General features: G+C 40.4%; 1 protein-coding gene across 4 annotated transcripts in view; it reads left to right on the top strand.

The window, feature by feature from the left end:
* The window catches only part of RERE (arginine-glutamic acid dipeptide repeats), a 428,379-nt gene that overhangs the window by 108,560 nt on the left and 294,797 nt on the right, over nt 1-25,022 (top strand). Inside the window, exon 1 of one of the 4 annotated variants that reach the window (XM_044237093.1) lies at nt 8,091-8,166. The exons of the other annotated variants lie outside the window; for them this stretch is intronic. The gene's annotated coding sequence lies outside the window, so the exon portion shown is untranslated. Of the gene's footprint in view, nt 1-8,090; nt 8,167-25,022 lie in introns of those variants that run through there. 4 annotated transcript variants of the gene reach the window in all.

The following is a 25,022-nucleotide window of genomic DNA, read 5'->3' as shown; positions in this document are numbered from 1 at the left end:
GATCTTTGTTTGGCTTTCAATAAAAGATAATAGAACCAGGTCAGCTTTTAATGCGTCTCTGTTTGTTCAAGGTCTGCTACAATTGGAATGTCAGGAAAATCTCACATTAAAAGGATCTGCCCTATTCTGGAGAGATTGTAAAAGGAGCATTTGGCAGTCATTTCCTTTCACTTGTGAGAAAGAACATGCTTTACGTTGTCATTGTTTAAATAGACCAGAGTCTGATAGGGCTCTCATATTTATCATTGTAGAGTTAGTTAAGCTTGCACTGCAGTTGGAGGGGATGATCTGTGTTTAGGTTTTATTGTTAGAATTAATCAAATGATGTAAATGTTAAAAGTTAGTCCATGTCTTCCTTTGTACTAAGTTGTGTTTCCTGTAGCCCAAATATTTGCTTTTTCAAGTCTGTTAGCATTAAACTTGAATGGATGTTCAGAATTTTTCTTCACAATACTCTCACTCGCCTCTGACCCCCTCCTTCCTTCAGAAGAAGAGAAAACACCCTGCGTTGTTTAGGTCAGACATTCACGAGACTGTGGCTTTGATTTTTGTCCTTCCCAATGTATCGCATGTTTGAGTGGATATTTTGAACTAGATAGGGTCTTCTGACATTTTATGGAGAGAAGTGATTGGTTTTTAAGCATAAAAATACTGGATTGTTAACACTCCTTGTGATAAGGAACCTGGGAAATAGTTCTTAATGTTTTGAAATATTTAAATTCAGTATTTTTTCTGGAAATAGATTGTGATTTTATTTTAAAGGAGTTTAGTTTATTGGAGCCATTGGAGTTATTTATTACCAGAGAGAACACACATCAGAATTTTTTTCTTTTTAAAGAAGAGCAAAGCTGTGTTTTGGATTTGTAATGACTATTTTTCAGTTTTATAAATATCTATCTCTCTGGTAGGTGTTTCGCATTCTTGGTATAATGATTCCAGTTCGAGTTTATAAGATTATTTCCAATAAACTTGCTTGGATATTCCCACTGATTTTATTACGTGCTGTCATCTCAGACAGTATGGAAAGGGTCCCATTCTAAAGCCCCTGTCAAGGTCCTAAGTCCTTAAGCTAATTCCCTCCACAAAACCCTTTGTTTGTTTGTTTTTATAAATGTTTAGAAGTTTTTTATTAACATATAATGCATTAAAAAAAAAGATTTTATTTATTTATTTGACAGAGATCACAAGTAGGCAGAGAGGTAGGCAGAGAGAGAGGGGGAGGCAGGCTCCCTGCCCAGCAGAGAGCCCGATGCGGGGCTCGATCCCAGGACCCTGAGATCATGACCTGAGCCGAAGGCAGAGGCGTAACCCACTGAGCCACCCAGGCGCCCCTAAAGATTTTATTTTTAATGCAGTCTGTACACCTAGTGTGGGTCTTGAACCTACAACCCTGAAATTGAGAGTTGTGTGCTCCACCAACTGAGCCAGCCAGGTGCCCCGATAGTTACCTATTACTAGAGTAGGATTTCATCAGTAGTGCTAAAAACTGAGAAGTATTTTATGTTCAATGTGCTAATTCTGATTTCACATACATTTCAGAATATAAATCATAATTTCCTTTTAAAAAGAAAGGAACCAGGGCTTTTAATATTTAATTAATATTTAACCAGGGCAGTAAGAGCACCTGGGACTGTGTTGGGGAAACCAGGATTTGTGGGAAAGAACATTTTGATTTGTTTTAGTGTGATTTGAACGTGTGTGGAATACCATTGCGGTAGAGCCCAGAGGGCATTGGAAAATGTGCATCTGTTGCTAAGAAGCAAGCTCAGGGCTGGAAAAATAAAATTTTTCAATTAGTGACATAAAAGTAACTTGAGAGTCCATCTCATTCACGAGGGATGTTAGAGGGTGATTAAGAAGAGTCTAGACAGGGACGCCTGGGTGGCTCAGTGGGTTAAGCCTCTGCCTTTGGCTCAGGTCATGCTCAGGGTCCTGGGATTGAGCCCGCATCGGGCTTTCTGCTGGGCAGGGAGCCTGCCTTTCCCCTCTCTCTGCCGGCCTCTCTGCCTACTTGTGATCTCTGTCAAATAAATAAATAAAATCTTTAAAAAAAAAAAAAAAGAAGAGGCTAGACATTAACTGCCTACAATTAGGAGGAGTCATATTTAGGAGAAGTGATTGAAAGGACTAGAGAATGGTTAGAGAAAGATAGGAGATCCAGGAGAGTGCATAATGTCAGACTCAAACTACCAGAATGCCGGTGTGGAAGTGGCCTGCTGTTGGGAGAGGGTAATTTGGTCCAGGTTTTTGGAGGGCAGGTTGGTTCAGTGTCTCTGAGTAAAAAGTGAGTATTTTTTGAAATGTAGATTCCTTCAGTATAGAAGTAGGAAGTACTTATATATATGCATGAAGATGCACGTAGATGTTTGTTGTAGCAGTTCGGGACTCGATTATCATGGTCCTCCCACAGTGTGGAAGCTGTGCCACTATAAAAAGGAATCAGATGTTCATGATCTGCTGTAATGTGAGAGAAGCATGTAGCATGAATGGTAGATTATGTTTTCATGAAATAAAAATAAATAGAATGAACCCCCAAATGAATATATATGTTCTTAAGTATTTGGAAATGTTTATATACATATGTACTAAAAGGGAGCCTGGAAAGCTAGCTATACTTAAACTCATTGAATGGAATTATTTGGATTTTCTGATAATAATTTAAAAAATTTTAAAAAATTCTAATGATTTTAAAAAATTCAAAAGAGCTTCAAAGAGAACTATGGATTTTTGTTTCTCTTTTTTTAAATTTTGAAAACCCCAAAGGTTTTATTATGTGGTTCCATTTTGTGTTGGTAAATGCAAAGAAGGAGAAAGTTTGCTTAAAAGGGTAACTATATTTTGCACACTAATACAAAGCTGCCTGTCCTAGGACACTCTGCAAACACAGCTAACCAGTACTTACACAGCCCTCGAGTCTGTCACTGTTTGCTTGGTTAACTTTGGTGTGTGTGTGTGTGTGTGTGTGTGTGTATTTTTTTTCTTTTCACATTTTGGTACTGGGGCGTGGTGAGCAAGGTTACTTGATCTGAATGATTTAGATAATGCTGTAGAAAAGCATGTTGATTGTCTCTACTTGATGGAATCTAGACAGACCTAACTAGTTATTGTTAGATGAATGTTACCTTTAAACTTCCAGTTAAAAAAAAAAAAGAAAAGAAAAAGCAGCTCTGTCCCTCTTTGGTGGTCTTTGGGAAGTAGTCCAAAGCCACTGTCTTTAGAATTTGTGGCCAAGAGTCTTCCTTACTGTGACAGAAACATAGTGGCACAGAGAGTAAATGCAGGTCATTGATGGAGGTTAAGGGTCAGGAATAGCCTGGATCCTGTTCAGCTGCGGCTAAGGTTATACTTTACATTTCCTGTGTGTACTATTCCTGATCATAGCTTTAATGTTAGTTTAACTAGACTTTGTATTTAATTATAACTGTTAGGGTAAAGTCAGATGTCAGCCCGCTTGGCTTCATGCTGAGGCCTGTAGAATATGGAGCGCTTTGCTTCTAACCACTTCTGTTGTCTCCTCTGGTGATCTGTTAATGGTACTCAACTTGACAGTGTTGTTTTGATAAATGGAGGGTGTTCTAAAACCTGGACCTGGAATTTCTGTGGAATGGAACTCAGGACAAAAGGAAGCAGAGATAGGCCAGGGTGAAATCCTGTGGGAACCAAGGAGGGCCAAGAAGGGCTGTGTAGAATCCTGGAAATAACAGTGAGGATTAATTTGGAGGTGGGTGGGGTATAGCTAATATTTTTAATTCACATCTTACACATTCTTTTATATTTTCACGTGCTCAAATGCAAAACTTGTGAGAAATTGTTGTTCCCATTTCTCATCTACAGATGAGAGCTCAGGTTAATAGGGTTTAAAATGAATTCTTGAAGAGTTGGGGGAGGGTGGTTTTAGAAGGGTCTGTCACCACTGCAAGTGCTCAGGTCAACTTTTAGAGGAAAAAAAAAAAAAGGAAAAAGTTCAGGATTATCTTCCTCCCCTGCAGAATTTGGTAGGAAACTTGCATCCAGAGAAGTGCTGAAGACAACCGGTGCACCATGTGCTTTCAGACTTTTCTATCCTGTTTGTATTGCTGTCGGTGGACAGGCTTTAGTGGTCTATCCAGTTTATCCACTGCTCTTTGCCTCTTGCTTAAGTACCAGGTAAGTAGGAAGAATTGGGGTTTGAATAAATTAATGATGGCTTCTGTTCCTCATTAACTCTTAAAAAAAAAAAAAGTGAACCTTGCCAATAAGACCTGGTTAGAGTCTCAGTGGTTTTTGTTTTTTTTTAAAGATTTTTTTTTTTTTTTTAAATTTCTTTGACAGAATCGCAAGTAGGCAGAGGCAGGCGGAGAGAGGTGGGGGAAAGCTTAGGCTCCCTGCCTAGCAGAGAACCAGATGCCAGCCTCTGTCCCGGGACCCCGAGACCACAACCTGAGCCCAAGGCAGAGACTTAACCCACTGAGCCACCCAGACTCCCCAAGTCTCAGTGTTTTTAATGAATTACCCTGGGCACAATTATTTATCTTTCTATAAAGCAGGGATAAAAACCTTCCTTTTTAAATAGACTTTTAAAGGTTAATAAAATAAATGCTATTTATTACGTAGATGCTACTTACTGAAGACAGGCTTTGTGCTGAAAACTGTGCAGAGAATATGCAAAATGAGTAAAACAGGGTTGTTGTTCTCTGTTCACTTATTCATTCCATGAATCTGTATGTGTGACACCCAGTATTTGAAAATGAGCAAACATACAGAACTTTCTCTAATGGAATTCGCTGTCTAGAGGGGGTCTATAGACATTAATCAGAAAATTAACACCAGTGAATTACAAACTGAGAGAAGTGCTCTTAAGGAAAGGAACACAGATCTCTGGGAGACTGACCTAGAGCGGGGCCTCAAGGGAAGGGTCTCGGACAGAAGTGATATTTGACCTGAGATTTTGAAGGTGGAGTAGGCTTTAAACTGCGTGTGGGGTGGGGGGCGGGGTAGGGGGAGCAGGGGGAGTTTCCTGTGCCAGTGGGAAGAAGCAATGATGACCTGTGGTAGAAATCCTGATACCTTGGAATTTGAAAGATGGGCATACGTGGAAGGTGGGGGACTGGAGAGGATGCAAGACTAGGACTGAAGAATGTATCATAAAGCTCTGTCAGACATTTAGAATCCCTGACAGACTAGGTAGAGCGAGAATTCGGAATAGGTCAGTGTGGCCCTTTACCACTCAGTGTAAACCAGGGATTTTTTTTTTTTTTTAAAGATTTTATTTATTTATTTGACAGAGGTCACCAGTAGGGAGGAGGCGGGGGTGGGGAAGCAGGCTCCCTGCTAAGCAGAGAGCTGATGGGGAGCTCAATCCCAGGACCCCCAGATCATGACCTGAGCCCAAGGCAGAGGCCTAATAACCCATTGAGCCACCCAGGTGCCTCTATACCAGGGATTTTAAAAGGGCCTACAAAAACAAAACAAAACAAAACAAAACAAAAAACACCTAAATAACTAAAACCCTTTCGAGGCTCTGCCATTTATCTACATAGAGCTGGTTGGAAAACTGGGAGTGTGTCTGAGTATGGGAGTGGCTTTTTTTTTTTTTTTTTTTAAAGATTTTATTTATTTACTTGACGGACATCAGAGGCAGGCAGAGAGAGAGGAGGGGTACCAGGCTTCCTGTTGAGCGGAGAGCACAATGCGGGGCTCATCCCAGGACCCTGGAATCATGACCTGAGCCCAACGCAGAGGCTTTAACCCACGGAGCCACCCAGGTGCCCCCAGGAGTGGCTTTTGTAGCTAGGCTTTAGGGTCGATTTCATCTCTGACCTGTATGGAGTGATCTCAGAGCCACTGGGTTATGAAGCATATTTTGAAGCTGCGGGTCCTCTCAGGGTGGTCTCGTGAGGAATGGTGTTTCATGGAGCTTATAGCAGAGCTACACTGGCGTGCTAGACCACCTCTGATTTGTGTTGACCATAGGCACCTTTCAGGGTGGCAAAGGCATTATGCTTCATCAGCTCTTGCTCTCAGTACCTGTGCTGTTAGTGGTTTTAGATAGATATTTCTATCTCCTATAGAATAACTTGATTTTTCTTTAAGAGAAATCAGCAGAATAATGTTTAAATGGGCATATCATTTGGTTATCTGTGCCAGCAGGGTAAGACCCTTGGGTTTTACTCTTTGCTCCCCCCTCTGGCCCCCTTTGAGAGACTTTGGGCTTATCATTTTATATAAATCTCTGACTGACTTTTGGTGAGGGAGGTACCTAATAATTTTGCAACTTTTTTGGACTTTGGAAGATCCAATAACATTTATAAAGCTATTTTAGAAGTTTCCATGAAACTTTGCTGGAAGGCAGAGGGTGTACTGTTAAAGATTCCAAAAGAGATCATTTAAATTTTGAGTTTGTAACTTTCAAATTTGGGTTGACACAGAGTGAGTTTAATACATTGAATTCATATGCTTTAGGAATGTGTTTTTAAAAAATTTGCTATGGACTGTCTTATTTAATTGGGACAAATGATCTTGACCTTTACTACTTGGGAATACATGGTGTAAGGGTTGTTTAATGTTATTAAATTTTAGCAGGTGGGTATGTGTTTATCAGATTGGGGGTGGGGAAGAAACTAATTTTTTTTTTTTTAAAGATTTTATTTATTTATTTGTCAGGGATAGAGGGAGAGAGAGCGAGTGAGCACAGGCAGACAGAGAGGCAGGCAGAGGCAGAGGCAGAAGCAGGCTCCCTGCCGAGCAAGGAGCCCGAAGTGGGACTCAATCCCAGAACGCTGGGATCATGCATGACCTGAGCCGAAGGCAGCCGCTTAACCAACTGAGCCACCCAGGCGTCCCGGGAAGAAACTAATTTGAGATTAACAGTAGGTAATTCTATTTAGATTCACGTAACAGTGGAATTAATGAGGGTATGTGTTTATTTAATACCAAATGACAAAAAATTATGCATTTATTGTGCTTCCTTATTAGGTGGATTTCAATGATTTTTTTTAAAAGATTTTATTTATTTGACAGACAGCGATTACAAGTAGGCAAAGAGGCAGAGACAGAGAGAGGAGGAAGCAGGCTCCACGCTGAGTGGAGAGCCCGATGTGGGACTCGATCCCAGCACCCTGGGATCATGACCTGAGCCAAAGGCAGAGGCTTTAACCCACTGAGCCACCCAGGCGCCCCTCATAAAGTCTAATTTAAGATATGCCTTATGTAGCAGCGGGACCTTTACTTTCTTGGGGAAAAGGATCGGATAGATACTTTTAAACAAATGACTTACAGAGAATTCCTAAAAACTGTAAGGAAAATTGGGGTCAGAAATGTTGACACCAAACAATGCTTCTTTCTCTGTGTTTCTTTGAAACAAAAATGTGCATGCCTATGATTGTTGGTTATTTCATCTGCATTTGTTAGACGTCAGAGGTGGTTGGCATTAATATTCCTGGCAGAAGCAGAGGCAGCTTGAGGATGTGTGAACTGCTGATCACTCACAGGGTTGAGCTGCCTCTTTAATATCTTGCTTGCAGATGCATTTTCTAGCTGACCACGCTATTAAGAGCTGCCATCAATCACGCAGCCTCCCAGTTCGGCTGTCGGGAGGGGAGGGAGACTTGGGGAGAGCGGAGGCTGGCAGAGCTAGGAAGGAGATAAAATTGCAGTGGCGCGCGCGCGTGCGCGCCCCCGCCGTGGTGGCGGCAGGCAAGGGTGTGCGTGGAGCAGTCCCGGCTCCAGCCCGGGTTTTTCTGGCTGCCGCCGCCGCCTCCGTGGGGTGGCTGCTCTTTCTCTACGGGAGTCTGGGTCAGAGGCATGTGGCAGTGTTGGCCCGGACACCCGGGCTGAAGGAGCGCGAGCCGGAGCAGCGGCCGCATCTCCCAGCCGCGGGCGGGGCCCTGCGCCGCCACCTCCCGGAGCCACAGAGCTCAGGGACCGGAGCCCAAGCCACCCTGCCCTGCGGCCGCCTGGGCCTCCTTTTGTTTAGCAAGTGCATTTCACGCCCTGAGCCCTTTCCCGCCCCGCCCCTGCCCGCGGGCCCGAGTTTGCGGGGCCCCTGCGCCGGAGGAGGACAAGGCCTGCGGGCTCAGCTCCTGCCGCGACCGGCCGCAGGCAAGTGGCCAAGAGCCTTGTGCTGCAAGGGGGAGCGGGTTCGCGGGCCAGGAAGTTGGACAAGTGTGGGCACAGGGTTTCTCGGAGGTGGGTGAGAGTGTTGTAGTTGACCCTGCAAAGATGAACCACACGGTGTTAAGAATGATGATGGCTTTCCAGGAATCAGGGATTGCTATTTACTGTGTCCCATTGCATTTTTGTTGGTTTACTAGTTTGTTGTTGTTGTTGTTTCTTTTTTTAAATCGCCCAAACTCTAGAAATCCCAATTAAATAAACCAATTGAGAAACACCCTTCAGGGCAGAGAAAACACTATTTGAAAAAGGTGTATGTGTATGTATGTGTATATGTATGTTTTTGTCTTTTCTGAAAGGAAAGCGTTATTGAAGATGAGCACAGTAATGCAGTAGTCACTGATTAGAAACTTAATTGCTTACTGTGGAGTAAATTTAAGTTTAAAAATACAATGAATTTGATGAACTTGATTATAAATAATATTGGCTACTTAAGTGACAAATATAATTTGTTTCTGGGACCAAAAAACTGTTGTTTTGCTAGACTAGCCAAAATGCAGAGATTGTCTTGAAAAAGATGGCTTTAAATTTAAATTGTTAAAATTGTTTTGGTTTGAGATGCTGGCTCCCCCGCCCCCTTCCCCTTGTTTACTTGGCTTTACTTGAAGCTCTGGGGAGACCTGCCTGACCACTTTCTGTTTGCTGAGACTTGTTTAATGGGTTATTTTGTTTTACTCAGTTTTTAGGCTTTCCTGGGTCACATGTGCCGCTGCTGTCCTTGAGGCATTGTTTGGCTGGAGGCCTCCTCTCAGCCATACGGAAATTAAAAAAAAAAAATGTCATGTGAATGAACATAGGGGTCAACAGAGATTAATTTTTCCCTTTGAAATTGTGTCTGTGTGGTTTAAGATTGAGACACTGAGTGAAAGTTGAGAACAGAGTTGATTAAGTCCTGAATATTCTCTGCCAAAGTTAATGTTTTGAGGTTTTCTTCCTCCTCCTTTCCTTCTTTTTGGCTAGGAAGTCCACATGTAAAGTACACATGATTTGAAACCTTACAGATGGGAACAATATCCTCTGTTAGCCCGTTGATCTGTGGGCAATTATTTCCAGATGCACAACCAGCTCTACATTTTTATGCATGTGTTAGATTTGAGCTTTAAGGGCATTTGCCGTTCTGAATATTTACATTGCCTAGTAAAATAACACAAGGCAGACATTTTAGAGGCTTAACAGCAACTTCACAATACTGTGGGAGCAGCTAGAGCTTGTATTTGTTTTTTCCAACTCTGTAATTTAGTAGTGTTTAAACTATTTTATAAAGATCTCTGGGACCAGTGAAAGGTGGTTTTCGCTCCCAAGCACTTGAGTGCTCATTGTACTCTGGCAGGCCCTGGCGCTTGGCAGGCGGCGCTTGAAATGTTATTTGATCTGGTTGCGTGATAGAATTGACTAAGGTTACACTTTTCCTGCCCCTGGCTGTTGAAAGCGATGCATCAATGTGCTGTTGTTCAGTGACTTATTTAAAGACTTAACCTACATTCATTCACTGTAAGAAAGGTTCCAGAAAAAGGCCATTTAAATTTTTGTCTTGTTTTTGTGGTTTTGCATTTATGAATTGAGGCGAGAGCTGACGTAATGTAGCTGTACCACTTCCTTTGTGTGTGTATGGTTTTTTTATAGCCAGTGTTCCTATAGGATGTGTTTCAGTCCGCATGGTTGTGATTATTTCGGAAATGTTTAAATGTCTATATATTCCAAATTCAGGAACCTTCAGCTATGTGCCGATTTATTGTTTACTTTGCCTGTGAAGAGTGGATAGTGAACCCGGTCACCCTGTCTGTAAGGTTCAGTGAATTGCCTGTGTGTTATGCAGACTAGCTTTTCATTTTAATTAGTGCAACTGTGTACAGCTGTTAGGTTAGAATGCATTGGCTGCCCCTGCAGGGTGGTTTTATCTTACACTGGAGGTTTTATGGACTTGTCTGGCTGTGCTTCTTAATCCCTCTCCCACTGGCACTATGCTTGCTTTTAAGCAAATGATAGAACAAGACAAGCTTTTGTTTACTCATGAAATAGTTGACTTGTTAGAGATTTATTTTTGGTTTTGAGGAAATTGGTAAACCATGTAATTTACTGGTAGGCATTACATTTACTATGCTTTTCTAAGGTCAGAGGGTTTGCTTGCTATTGTGTAGTCTGATTAGCCAATGGAACCATCCATTTTATAATGACATGGAAGCCAGTATTAAAAAACTCCCAAACAAACCTGGTTTTTATTTGCTATTCTAGGATTAGTTTTTTAAAACAGAAGTAAATGTTGAGCTCAATGCAGAGAACATGGCTAAACTGTTTCTCCCTGTCTCTTGCCTCTTGTTACACTGTAATGAAAGGGACCGAGAGAGACATTGACTAACAGCAGTTTGGCCAAGGACTGGATGATTAATGGAAGGTTTTAGAGAAATGTCTGTTCAGGGACTTATGTGGCCACCTTTAAATTTTAAAATGGGCTTTTGGCTCCAAGTTATTGGCAGGTATTTCAGATTGAGTAGCTTTGAGTATTTGAATATAGGTCTGTGACAAAGCCAGGCTTTTGGGGTCGTAAAATAGATTGCGGTGTGAATGGAACATTTTTCTCTGTAGTCTGGTTTCCTTATTATCTGCCTCTGTCTTGAGGAGATAGTCACTGCCAGAGGCTTCTAAGATTGTCCTCTACATTTCTTAAAAAAAAGAGTAAAAGCCATAAACAAAATGGATGGAAATCTGTTTATATTGAGAGCCTTTTTTGAAGCCCCAGTTACTGATAGAAGACTAAGGAGCTATGCTGTTGGGGGATGCTGGGATAGGGCAAGGCAGGTTGGCGTAGATTGAAGTATTTTTTAACTCTTTGGAGAAATGGGTCCTTCTCAAGATAACCTGGAATGAGGAAAGAAAGTGCAGCATTTTCTAGAAAATATAATTTCAGTATAGCCTATCTAGAAAGTGTTTTATCTAATTAAAAGAAATCAAAACATTTAGATTAGCAATGGCAACTGCTGAATCTTAGGGAAAATAAAGGGAAATATCCTAGATCTGAACAGTTTATTTCAAAAGTTCATTCATAAGTTTTTTTTTTTATTGAGACCATATTTTTTGAATCTGAATATTAATGGTGATTAGGGTCATAGACTTGCCCTCCAGAATCTGTTTAATCCTTGATATAGCTGATACATATTTGTAATGAAGAAAATCCAATAATGTTGACATTTAATTAGAAAAAGCATAATCATACTCAGTGTTTAATGCTATATATGGAGCTCTGCTGCTATAATTAATCAATTTATTAAGTACAGCTTGGTGGTTAATAGCTAGGCTTCCTGAGTTCTCTTCCTAGCTTCACGGCATACTCACTGTGAGACCTATTTATAATACATTGCTTAGCCTCTTTGTAACCATGAGGAAAATGATCAGTCTACCTCAGGGGGCTGTGCAGAATTCTTAGGAATGTGCCTGGCATATACTAACAGCTAATATTTAATATAGTGAGCACTAATTCTGTTCTAGGAACTGTTTAAATTGCTAAAATACACAAAAGGGTGAAGTCCCTGTCCTTAGAGCACTTACATTCCGGTAGAGGAAGACAATACAAATTAAAAGGAGCCTGACTGATAATCTGTGCAATGATAGAACTTCTAGGCATGCCAGTGGTTTTTAGAAGCTTAATACTGGAAGTTTAACATCACTCTTTAAAGCCACCTTTCTTTTCTTCCTTGATAAAATGTATCTCACATAACTAGATGATGTATTAGCTCACAGGTAAAAGAGAGAAGGCCAAAGAGACTTTTTCTGGGAAAGAAAGAAAAGGAAAATGGAACAGTAAAGAATTTAAAGATTGTGATTTGTCAGTTTAAGTGCCAAACAGTAGAAGGGGAGTGTTGACTCCTGCCCATCCATAAAAGGAAATACAATGTAGCCATTAAGAATCAACATGGTATAAAAACTTGTAATGTAAAGCCCAGTAGAAAAACACGTAGAAGCCAAACTGCTTATGCATGGTGATTCCAAACTCTGTCCACACCTGCATGTTCAGGCAGAGGCTAAGGAGAAAGGTTAGAAAGTAACAGACCAAACATTAATAAATGCTAATCTAAAGATGGATTATGGATAACTTCATTTCCTTAGTATTCTATCTTTGCATGCATTATTTAATCTTTGCAGGTTTAAATACCCCTTAGGTATACATAAGGAAGGGGAGATTTGGAGCCCTTAAGCAGTTTGACCAAGGCCTCACAGCTGGTGAATGAGGAGGCCAGGAGTCCAAGCCAAACCCTGACCACCTATTCTTGGTTTGACCAACTCTTATCCTCCAAGAGGTGACCTTTGTAAAAGGGCCTCCTCTGGTCTTTTCCCCCCATAGCTGTGGCCCACATGGCTCCAAGATGTGTTTATGCTAACCAGAGGGCACTGAATCTCATGTAGAAGGTTAGTGCTGAGGCAATGCATGTATGTATACTTATTGGAGAAGAAAAGCCAGAATGCTGGCAAAGGAGGAAACAGAAGAACTTGAAAAAGTACCTATTCTTTCCTCAGGAGCCAGTGGAGGCACCCTGAGAGTTTGGTGCAAGCAGAACATCCCAGGAGGGAGGAGGAAGGCCAGTGACGAGTAGAAGCTAGTTTGTGGTTGCTGAGAAAATGTTGAGGGGACGCCTGGGTGGCGCAGTTGGTTGAACGACTGCCTCCGGCTCAGGGCGTGATCCTGGAGTCCCGGGATCGAGTCCCACATCAGGCTCCCAGCTCCATGGGGAGTCTGCTTCGCTCTCTGACCTTCTCCTCGCTCATTCTCTCTCTCACTGTCTCTCTCTCTCAAATAAATAAAATAAAATCTTAAAAAAAAAAAAAGAAAATGTTGAGGAGTTTGGCAGGGAGAGAAGGAAGTACTGGAGGGTGGCTAGAAGAGGGTGCAGGTTAATAGCAGTAACTGGTCAGTGTTTTAAGAGGTTAATGGTAATGACGTTCTGTAGGTAGGATTTTTTTTTTTTTTTTAAGATTTTATTTAATTATTTGACAGACAGAGATCACAAGTAGGCAGAGAGGCAGGCAGAGAGAGGAGGAAGCAAGCTCCCTGCTGAGCAGAGCAGAGAGCCTGATGCGGGGCTCGGACTCTGGGATCAGGACCTGAGCTGAAGGCAGAGGCTTAATCCGCTGAGCCACCCAGGTGCCCCCTGTAGGTAGGATTTTATGATGATTAATATGACAGTTGTATTCAGATTTTGGGATAAAATGGAGTAATGGATGTGAATCACTTTAGAAAGTAGAAAACATTTTGATTTCAGAAGATTAGCGAGAAGTTACCTGTGAAGAGCTTTTAAAGAATATGATAGGTTAAGTATGGGAAATTCTTTACAAAATTCAAGTATTTATGCCAGCGAAGATTTGAAATAATCACTTGGTTCTAAAGATGAACAGTTAGGTCTGTTTCGCCTGTCTTGTTTTCCATCAAGTGAATGAGCTTTTGTAGTTGTGGTTTTAAAAAAGGGTCAGTTTATAGGCGACTGTAGAGCTTCAAAGGAACAAAATAGAGTGAATATACTGTGCGTTTGAAAGATTGCTTAAGTCAAAAGCCTCCAGATGGCGTGTACTGCTGTGTTCACAGCTGTATTTACTGCAAGCTCACCAGATTATCTACTAATAATTTAAAAATAGCTGGTTGGAAACAGTGGTATATTCAAGTCTCTGCTGGTTTTGAACCTCAGCGGCAGTAGTGACTTCACTTGCATGCCTTTCGTAAATGCCAGTTGAAATTACTTACTTCCTTTTGCCTTGCTTTCAGGATTTCTTATTTGGGCCAGCTCATGCGTTGCACAAACAACCAGAGTGCTTACATACAGAAGCAGATAAATAACCAGATTTTAAAAAAATACGGTCTTTTAGGAGCGAGATTGGAGAATGGCTCTTGATTATTTTTAAAAAATGTTTTTGTTTTACTTACCTTTTATCTTTTTAAATGTTTTAAAAGTGCTAATATATTGAATTGATGTCTTACACATATATAACATAGAGAACTTTCTGTATTTTTTGGTATTACCAACAAACACGACAACAACCAAAAAACCCCTTCAATACTCTGATCTACTCCACAATACAAAGGTTTTTTTTCTCTTACAGAGATTTAATAAATGTTCTTTTGGAAGGACCTCAATTACTGAATCTTACTTTTTTTGTGCGGGGGGGGCATACATAGTATTGTTTATTTGGTTAGTAATGCATAAATTAAATGTAAAACGAAATAGTTTGAATTTGCCTAGGGATTTTAAATATGTGAGGGGTGGTAAGAAAGACACACATTTATTTATTGGATAAAACTTAATAGAAAAATGTTTATTTGGGGGTGCCTGGGTGGGTTAAGCCTCTGCCTTCAGCTCAGGTCATGATCTCCGGGTCCTGGGATAGAGCCCCGCATTAGGCGCTCTGCTTGGCGGGGACCCTGCCCACCCTCCCACCTGCCTCTCTGCCTACTTGTGATTTCTCTGTCAGATAAATATATAAAAAAATCTTTAAAAAATGTTTATCTAGTTTGAACCTTTTGAACAATTTTCTGGTTTTGGTTTTAGATATTTCATTCTTTTGTCTTTGGTGTATGGATATTTTAATAATTAGGAAACTCAGGCCAAAGAGCTTTTATTTGTTTATATATTCTTCGCTTTGTTTTCATCCCCCCTCCCCTTTTTATCTTCCCCTAATTCTTTGATCATCTGCCTAAGCAATCTCTTTTTTCATAGGCTATGCTCCTTACACAGAGCATAATTCTCACATTGAATAGATAAGGGGAAATATTCAGTAGTGGAATGTTTATTTATTTTTTAAAGATTTATTTATATGGGGGGGGTGGAGAGAGAGAAAATCCTCAGACTGACTCCCTGCTGAGTGTGCGGGGAGGGGTGCGGGCATGCAGTGTCTCAGGACCCTGAGATTATTACCTGAGCAGAAATCAAGAGTCAGCCACTTAAGTGTCTGAGCCACCCAAGGGTCCCATATGCACACGCACACACATGCACTTTAAACACGTTACACCCCCGGGGCACCTGGGTGGCTCAGTGGGTTAAAGCCTCTGCCTTCCGCTCAGTTCATGATCCTGAGGTCCTGGGATCGAGCCCCGCATCGGGCTCTCTGCTCAGCGGGGAGCCTGCTTCCCTTCCTCTCTCTGCCTGTCTCTCTGCCTACTTGTGTCTCTGTCTGTCAAACAAACAAACAAATAAATAAATAAAATCTTTAAAACAAACGAACAAACAAAAACAAGTGTCCGTCCCCTGCCCCCCCCCCAAGCACAGTACACAGTTATGGGTAGTATATGGACCTCCTGAACCCCATCCCTGTCGGGAATGGTTCATCCAGAGGTTTACGAGGCTGCTCTTCACCATAACACATTGTCTTTATGAGGACCAAGAGGAGAAATTTTTCTCAGCTTTAGTGCAAGAAAGAACTGACCCCCATGAGCAATGTGGTTTGTTTTTAACTTACAGTTTTAGAATCCTTTGACTGATCAAGTTTCCTTTGAGCTATTTGCTTATAAAATTTTGGCCACATGTAAGGAAGATATAAAGTGAACCTGAACACCTCATACATGGTTTCATCTTTTTCATCTCCTCTCCACAACCCCCTGCGATTTTCTTTTGTCTCAAGGAAAAGAGAAGCGGTGTAGGAGGTACAGTTAGAGCACCGGCTTGGTAGCCTGTAGCACCTGTGAGACTTGCCATGTGACCTGAGGACACACACCTCTTTCAGCCCTGTGTGCTCAGAGTCCTCTTTTAGAAACCATTCCTACTCTGTATGGCTACGGTCAGGGTAAAGTGAAAGCTCCTAGGGCAGTGCATTGTACAGGGAAATGCTGAATAAATCTTAGCCCTGTTATCATCTGACTTCCCTCATCTGTTGTAAATTTTATTTTATATTGTATGAATCTCAATTAAGCCAGTTTAAAAGTAAGCTAGCCTTTAAATCTTCCCTGCCCCCTGTTCATTTTTTATACAAAGGTTTAATTTCTGCCTGATGACAGGCATTAAAAAAACTATATAGGAGAGTGCAGTGGACTGAATTGTAGTCTCCCAAAGTTCTTATATTGAAGCTCTAACCACCAGTGTTTTGGTATTTGGAGGTAAGGCCTTTGGAAGGTAATTAGGTTCAGATGAAGTCACGAGGATGGCACCCTGTGATGAGAAGAGAGAAAGAGACCAGAGCTCTCACTGCCCCACCTCCCTAGGCCCGTTGAGGACACAGTGAAAAGGCAGGGCATGGGACAGGATCAAACCTTGATTTTGGACTGCCTGGCCTCCAGAACTGTGGGAAATAAATTGCTGCTGTTAAAGCCACCCAGACTGTGATATTCTGTTATAGCAGCCTTGAGCAGACTAATACACAGTAAATTTCATACATGCAGAGTAAAAGGTGATCAGGAGGTTATCACAGCAACTGAGCTTTTCTGTAGTGAAGTGGGGATTATGCTACTGTTTGCAGAAGGCTTTACACCTGCAGAATAGCCTTCCCTGACCTCTGGCTTGGTCTTCACAGCTACCTTTTGAAGGAGACAGAGCAGATGCTGGCCTTTCAGGTTACGAAATGGGAGAGCCAAGTCTAGAGAAGTTAATTGAGTTACCTGCATTCACAGTGTCCATTTTGGAGGTGGCTGTTTTTTCTTCTTTGTCCATTCATTGTTCCTTCCATGACCATTCTTCTACTGGCAGTTCAGTCTTCTAATCCTTTGCCTTAGTAAGAGCATAACCTTTATTTTTAGTCTTTGTTTTTCAAAGTAGAGAGAGTAACTCCCACTTTGCACATTTTGATATGGGAACTGAAACATCTGTGGTGAAATTGTTGAATTTACCTTTCCTGTCTCAGGGAGAAAAATAGAATTTATGAATTCTTTGGCCTGCTGGTTATATTTGAAGTATAAAATTTCCGTGAAGTATCATAACTCTAAGAAATGTGACAGTACTTGAAATAGTACTTAGGACACTTTAATTCTTTTGTTTTGGTTTGGATACTGGTGAGTGTCTAGAATGTAGGTGTTCTTTGGAGCTATCCAGTCAAAAGATTGCTTGTGTTCATTTTAGTTAATGTGATTTGAGTATGTCTTGATCAAAGGGATAAAACACCACTGTTAGAAGCTACAAACTCTCAGTAGTTAAAAAGGAGAAAAACAAACAAAACCAAACCAAACTCAACCCACAACCCCAACTCAGACTCTGCCCTTCATTCTGAAAGAATTCTGGATTCCTACAAAGTTAATATTTATGAGCTGTCAGAACATACTGTATTTGCTCCATTTTCCATTAAATTTTAACAGAGAAACTAAAAAAAAGAAAATCAATTTTTTATTTCCTGATGATAAAAATGATTCTATCGGGATTCAAACCTTGGAATACAATTTTTAAAAGTTTATTGAGATAAAATTCCAAAATAAATTTTTATAATAAAATAACAGACAATTTGCCTATTGAAAAAGTGTATAAATCACTGGATTTTAGTGTATTCAGAGTTGTGTAGCCATCACCACAATATAATTAGGAATAGATTTTTATATGGCAGTTCCCTGGTGATCTTAGATAATCTTTTATGTGCAAATTTATACTTCCATGTGTAAGAATAAGTTAATAAATTAACTATGTACTTTACTATTACAGTATAGAATTGACTGAAGGCCTTCAAACCCAGCTTTGTATACAGTGGTCTGACGGGGGAGTTAGCTTCAGCCCAGGGCTATTAAATCTTTTGGTGCCTATGACTCCTTTACGGTATGATAAAGTGGTTATGAATATGGTATGAAAATGGGATATGTAGTCTCTTTGAGCATATTGGAGAAACTGCAACGTTCCCAGAGCATTGTTATAATTTGGTACACTCAAAATATGTTAGACATTTCCCATTTTAAGCAGTTTGTGTTAAAGAATTTTTCATTTGTTAATGAAATGAACAAATGTTTCAACTTGTTAGTAGAAAGGCAGCTAGCCCTTATGTCTCAGATTAGGGAAATTTTTTGGTGTTGATTCCCAGGTGGTTCATAAAATTCAAGTAGGCTCTTAGGTTGCCGGGCAATCATACTTTATTTTCCTAGTTCATTCACCCAGGTTCCTAGATGACTCGTACTTTCTCCTTTTATACTTCCCTCCTCTTCATGCTGGGCTTCCTATTTCAGTGAGAAAAGTCAGTGCTGTCAGAAGAGAACTTTTGTAGATGCCCACCTTACGCTGACCTACCTTGCAGCATAGACTCCACCTTCCTGGTGGCGTGTAGACAGAGCAGCTGTTCCCAGGCTCTCCAAGGACCGGGCTAGTCCATCCCATCCCACCGCTTCCAGGATGCCACCCTCTGCCCTCTCAGGTCATTCATGTTTCAGGCTCTACCGGATCATTCCCAACAACAGAGTCCTGTGCTTCTTTTCTCCTATCTTAAAACAAAACCCCCAATCTCCCCTTTTTGGCCCCACTTCCCCTGCCAGCTTTTGCTTATTTCTCAGCTCCTCTTTGCAGCAAAACATCTCAACAAGAATTTTCTGTACTTAATGTCTCCAGTTCTCTTCTCTCGCAGGTCCATTATCCATCATGCCAGGGAGACCGCTCTGGTGAAGATTACTAAGTCCTTTGTACTACCTGTTTTCCTGTGCCTAAAATATATTTTCCCAGATTTCTGTGTGGCCTCACTCTTAAGTCTCACGGAGGCCTTTGTTGACCCTTGGTCTCTGCTTTCAATTCCCCTTACCCTGCTCTGTTTTTTCCCTAGAGTGTCATCTTGTCACATGATAATAATGCATTTACTTTCATTGCTTATTGTCTTGTTTCTCCCACTAGAATGTAAAGTCCCGAAGGGCAGAGAGTTTTCAACTCTGTAGTTCATTGATGTATCTCCAGCCTATAGAACAGTAACTGGCACTATTGCACTAGACGTCTGATAAATTGTTAAATCTCTGCACTGTGCCCTAGGACTTAGTACTTTAAAACTTAGGACTGCTCTAAATTTGGACACCTGGGTGGCTCAGTTGGTTAAGCGTCTGCCTTCGGCTCAGGTCATGATCCCAGGGTCCTGGGATTGAGTCCTACATCAGGCTTTCTGCTCAATAGGAAGTCCGCTTCTCCCTTGGCTTGTTGCTCCCCTTGCTTATGTGCACTCTCTCTCTCTTTCTCTCGCTTTCTTGCTCTCTGGAAAATGAATAAGTAAAATCTTAAAAAAATGATACAAATGAATATAACTAAAAATTTTATTGCTAGTTCAGACCTACTCAGCTACCTACTTCACATTTCCACTTGGATATTTCATAAGCATCTAAAACTTAACATGTCCAAATGGAACTTCCGATGTTTTCCACTACACCACACATAGTTTTGGTGTTTTTACTTTTTGACTTCTTTATCTAGTACGATTTCACTTGTCAAAATTTTAATTTGGTGTAAAAACTATGCCACCTGGGGTGCTGGAGGTAGACTAGAGCAGTCTTAGGTCACTTAGTTCCATCTGGTACCCGGGAAGCAGTTACGTTTTTGAAAATTGAAAAAAATTCTAACAGTACTCTACCAATGAAAAGAAGTCAATCTTATTTGTTTTTAATAACCTTTAAATTATGGATACACTACAACCATTAGTAGTTTGTTGTTTGATACTTGAAAATATGATTTTAGCTTTCAAAGTAAAGAAGTACAATATTTGCTATGGAGACTTTGATCTAAAAATATTTTAATTGCCACATACTTAGCAAATAGAAAATACTTTTCAGAAAGCCTTTCTAACTGTAGTGGATAGACTGTTCAATCAGGAAATGTGTACTTAAACAAATTCTTCTCGGGGATGATCAAATCAGTGCTCTTAAGATCCAAACTTAAAAATGTAGGGTGTTAGTGACACATGGAGTTAGTGGCGTCTCCTCCCTAAAGGCTGATTAGGTCACACAGCATCATAAATACTGAGGTAGCTTTCTTGAAATTAAGTTTAAATTGGCAATTACATTTACTCGGTACCAGTAAATTATTAGATTTCTTGCCCATGAAACTCTTTTAAAGAATCTTATCCTCGTGGATTAATGTATGTTATTAGTTTAACAGGACAATGCTTGGACTTACTAGTGATTTATTTTATACACACACACTTTAGTATTATATTTCTGTAGATGATAACAGAGATCAAAGGAACTTGCAGTAACGTTCTCTCTCTCTCTCTCTCTCTCTCTTTTTTTTAAAAGGATCCAGTAAACTAGCAAAATGAGTTTGTTTAACTTAATTTAGTGCTAGTGGTAATATAAAGGCAATGAGACTGTGATCACACCATGCCAAGACAACCCGAATGATCAGTGAAAAAGTTTGTTAGTATTTGGTAGAGGGGAAAAGATAGAGGAATCAGTCTGAGGTTCTTACTTTTTAATTAATTACATTTCCTTTATTCATCAAGTACGGTACAGTTCATTAACTGTAAGATCTGTTTTTAATAGTCATATATGTAGGTCTTTGATGAACTATGAAGAGAGAGATGTAGTCCTTAGTTTATAAGTCTGATAATATGATTATTCCTTTTTGTAACATTAAAATACTTTAAACTTCTTCCTTAGCACAATCTTTTGAGGTAGAACCTTAATTCCCATTTAGCAGAGGAGAAAATAGCTGAGAGGTCAAGTTGCTTTACTCCCTGCCCCTCAATACCTAATTTAATTTCCATGAGTAATGATATCTCTTCAACATCACAGTCTCCAGACTTGTTGGAGTGGATGAGAAAGAAATGGCAACAGTGAGATTTCTATAGACCAAATGTGATTGAATATGTAAGGGTAGAGGGGGAAGGAGAGAAAGCTTATACTTTGAGTGTGGTTGATTTCAGTAGATGCCTTGACCTTAGAGAAGATCCTCAGTAGGTTGGTTTTGGTCATATCTGTAAATATGTATTTCTTCTTTTGTAAGGGGTGTATTAGAGAATTGTTTTGAGAGGGAAGATCATTTCACTGGACTTCTTAAAAAAAAAAAATAATAGTGTCTTTAAAAATGAAAACATGTAGGAGTGCCTGGGTGGCTCAGTTGATTAAGCCATTGCTTTCAGCTCAGGTCATGATCCTGGAATCCCAGGTTGGGCTCCTGGCTCCGCGGAGAGTCTGCTTTTCCCTCTCCCACTCCCCCTGCTTGTGTTCCCTCTCTTGCTGTGTATCTGTCAAATAAATAAATAAAATCTTAAAATAAAAAAGAAAACATTTACTCATTTCAGTTTCTTAAGACAACCTCAGTTTGGTCTACTGGGAGTTGAGTTTTAAAATAAAGGGGCCAGGGAGAGTTCAGTGTCTGCCTTAAAAAAAATTGATTTCAGCGTCTAATACTAAAACACAAAGAAGCAAAAGCTTGGTTTACTGATAGTGCTAGGATTAATTTTACTTGTTTAATATTCTCTTGGTAAGTAAACCATTTCCAGGTTCTTGGTAGACAAATTTAACTAAGAACAGATTACGGAATACTACATTAATTTATACAGATTGTGCCAAATAGGAGCATGTGGAAAAAGAGACTTCTTTTTTAAAGCTCTTAGTGGGAGATACGGCTTGATCATGTAGATTTTACCCCCCTTTCTCTTCTTATGTCTTCTCTTTTAAGATTAAAATAATATCTTACATACTGACATGAGGTGTTCGGGTACTCTTATAATTAACTTTAATGTCCTTTAATTTCTGTAATACTCATTTGAAAAAAAGATGGAAAATTTATTTTGGTTTTCAGAGCAATAGAAACAGTAGGTAAAAATTTACTCAGAATCTAGTAAGTAGATCTGTAGTTCTTTAATTTATCAGTTGGAACCAGAAGAGGTTTAGTTAAAAGGACTTTACTTAAAAACTGCTTAAATTGAAGGCGTCTGCGAATTACGTACTGGAACTCAGAAGGTTAGCTCTACATATCAGGATTAGTAAAGGAGTTTCTTTCTTTCTTTCTTTCTTTTTTTTTTTTTAAGATTTTATTTATTTATTTGACAGAGAGAGATCGCAAGTAGGCAGAGAGGCAGGCAGAGAGAGGGAGGAAGCAGGTTCCCCACTGAGCAGCGAGCCCGATGCAGGACTTGATCCCAGGACCCTGAGATCATGACCTGAGCCGAAGGCAGAGGCTTAGCCCACTGAGCCACCCAGGTGCCCTAGTAAAGGAGTTTCTAATCCACTTTTGGTAGTTAGCTTCTGAAGGTGACCAACTTGTCGTATGCGTTCACTGCTGTTGCAGGAGCCGAGACGGTGCTGACATATGGATCTTGTCATTATGAGGAGATGGGACTGGAGGGCACAAGGTTGGCTTGATTGTGATGGTCTGTAGGAGCCACAAGATTATTATCCAGCTGCTTTCGAACTTGATTATTGCTTAATTGACCTTTTTTTTTTTTAAGGTTTTATTTATTTGACACAGAGAGAGATATCACAAGTAGGCAGAGAGGCAGGCAGAGAGAGGGGGAAGCAGGCTCCCTGCTGAGCGGAGAGCCCGATGTGGGGCTTGATCCCAGGACTCTGAGATCATGACCTGAGTGGAAGGCGGAGGCTTAACCCACTGAGCCACCCCAGTACCCCTTAATTGACCATTCTTGTTTGTTTTTAAATGTCCAGTTGAAATATGTTGTTTTTTTTTTTGTTTTCTTTTTGCTATGAGTTTGACAGTACTAATATACCTATTGGACGTGATTTCATAAGCTTGTGTGTTTTAGCATTAATTCCATCATGTAAAAGGGAGGAAAGGTTTTTTGTTTATGCCCAGGATCTCCTCCCTCTGCCCCCCCTCCCAGATTTTTTTTAATGAGAAATGATTCCTTATTTAATCACACTGACTTGATGATACTGGGTTTTCTAGCAGACTTGTCAAAAGAGGATGAAGTTTTAATATGCCTAATTATTAATTTGGTAGATTGATTCATTGAAAATATATTTGATCACTGAAGTATAGTTCATTTTTTAAATTTTTATTTTTTTAAAGATTTATTTGGCAGAGAGAGAGAGAGATCACAAGTGGGCAGAGAGGTAGGCAGAGAGAAAGGGGGAAACAGGCTCCCCACCGAGCAGAGAGCCTGATGCGGGGCTTGATCCCAGGACCCTGAGATCATGACCTGAGCTGATGGCAGAGGCTTAACCCACTGAGCCACCCAGGCGCCCCTGAAGTATACTTTAAAATGAAGGCTTTTAGTATCTTTGAACCATGAAAAATTTAAGTCATCTTTTAGCACGACTGACTCTAATGGACATTTTATTTAGTATTCTCTTGTTACTAAGGTCCTTTAAAAGCCATCTGTACAAAACTAAAAACCTAGCATTTTAAACATGTTAAACAGTATTGTTAACCTAGCTTTGAAAGAGGGCTTATGGAGTAAACTTGTTTGGTTTTAATTTTTTAAAATTAAGATTAGTTTTAATAGCCCCATGGAGTTGTAGTTGTGATTTTTTTTTTTAAGCTAATAGAGGTGGACACATTTTAAAATTTTCCACAATAAGTGCATATTTTTTGTTTTATAACTTTATTGGTTTTCTTTTCAAAAGCAACACCAGTAATTTCTGGGGATAGTTTTCCCCTAGGTGATCTATAGCAGAGAGATTGTAAAGTTTCTGAGTGTCACCAAAGGTTTGTGGAAAGGTATCCTTTCTCTTTTTAGGAGAGTCTCCTATTTTCTCTTTAGGAGAGTTCAGCAATTTAATTCTCTAGTCCTTAGGTAGAATTATTAGCTCTGAGTAGTGCCCTTGGTGTCACTTTCAAGCAGAGAGTGAGGGAAAGAGTGAGAACAAGTTTGGAGGGAGAAATGGGATGAAAGAGAAAAACGAGGCAGTCAGAGAAGTCATATGTGTGGTGTTGAGTTGTGGGATGCCTGAAAAGTGGCTGTGGAGCAGTGAGGGGACCCCCCATCATCTTTCTACTTGGATGTGCAACTTTGGTGTTCCCAGTCCTTTAGATATTTGGCACCTAAAATATTGATAATTTGTAACATTTGTTACATTTGGTTTACAAAATTATTCAGTTGAAGTTTGATGAATCATTCTAATAGAGCTTTAGAGTCCCATTCCATCTTTGTGCAGGGGGAGAGAGGGAATTGGGAGGGAGGGGGCGCAGAGAGAGAGGGAGAGAGAGAATCTTAAGCAGGTCCGTGCCCAGTGTGTAACCTGATGTGGGGCTCGATATCACAACCCTGAGATCATAACCTGAGCCAAAATCAAGAGTCCCACACTTAACTGACTGGCATGTCCCTGCCCGCCTGCCTTTTTAAGGTGAAGAAAGTGAGGCACAGAGTTGGCAAATACTAGGGCCTAATTTCTGATTGGGATCTTTCAGCTTCTCCAGTGCTCATTCTACCAGACCATACCAGACCAAACAACTCAATGTAGTTTTATCTCCTACTTTTGGACATAGGATCTTTCTATTTTATTTTATTTGATTGAGAGAGAGAGAGAAAATCTTGCAGACTCCGAGCTGAGTCTGATGTGGGGCTCGATCTTAACAAGCCTGAGATCATGACCTGATTCGAAATCGGGTTGGGTGCGGAACCGACTGTGCCACCCAGACATCCTGAATCTGTGATCTTTCTGAGACTTAGATTCTTTGGATTGAATTAAGGTGTGTGAAAGAATCACTTGTCATTTCTAATAAAGGCTTGGTTAAAAAATCCTGACTGAGGCTGGAGTACCTGTGAAATGTGCATCATGACTTGCTTTCATCGCTTCTCTTACTAGTGCCAGTAGTTTTCTTAAGTAATCATTACAGGCTTCACATTCCTGCATATAGGTGTCAGTCACTGTAGTGTTAGGTTTGTCTTTTAGATAATATTGATTTTTATCATCTGTACATGGAAAGGCTTATTGTCAATACATAGTAAACATTGTGATCTCAAAGAAATCAGGACATATAGTCATGAAACAAGATACGGTCACAGTCATTGTGAGGAAGTCTGGTGGCTCATACTCAGTAGGACAGATTATTGAGGTG

The sequence above is a fragment of the Neovison vison genome, chromosome 2 (genome assembly GCF_020171115.1).
Source record: "Neovison vison isolate M4711 chromosome 2, ASM_NN_V1, whole genome shotgun sequence".
Taxonomy (NCBI): Eukaryota; Metazoa; Chordata; class Mammalia; order Carnivora; family Mustelidae; genus Neogale; species Neogale vison.
The sequence above is the reverse complement of the archived record's forward strand: the minus strand, read 5'-3'. Positions and strand labels throughout refer to the sequence as shown.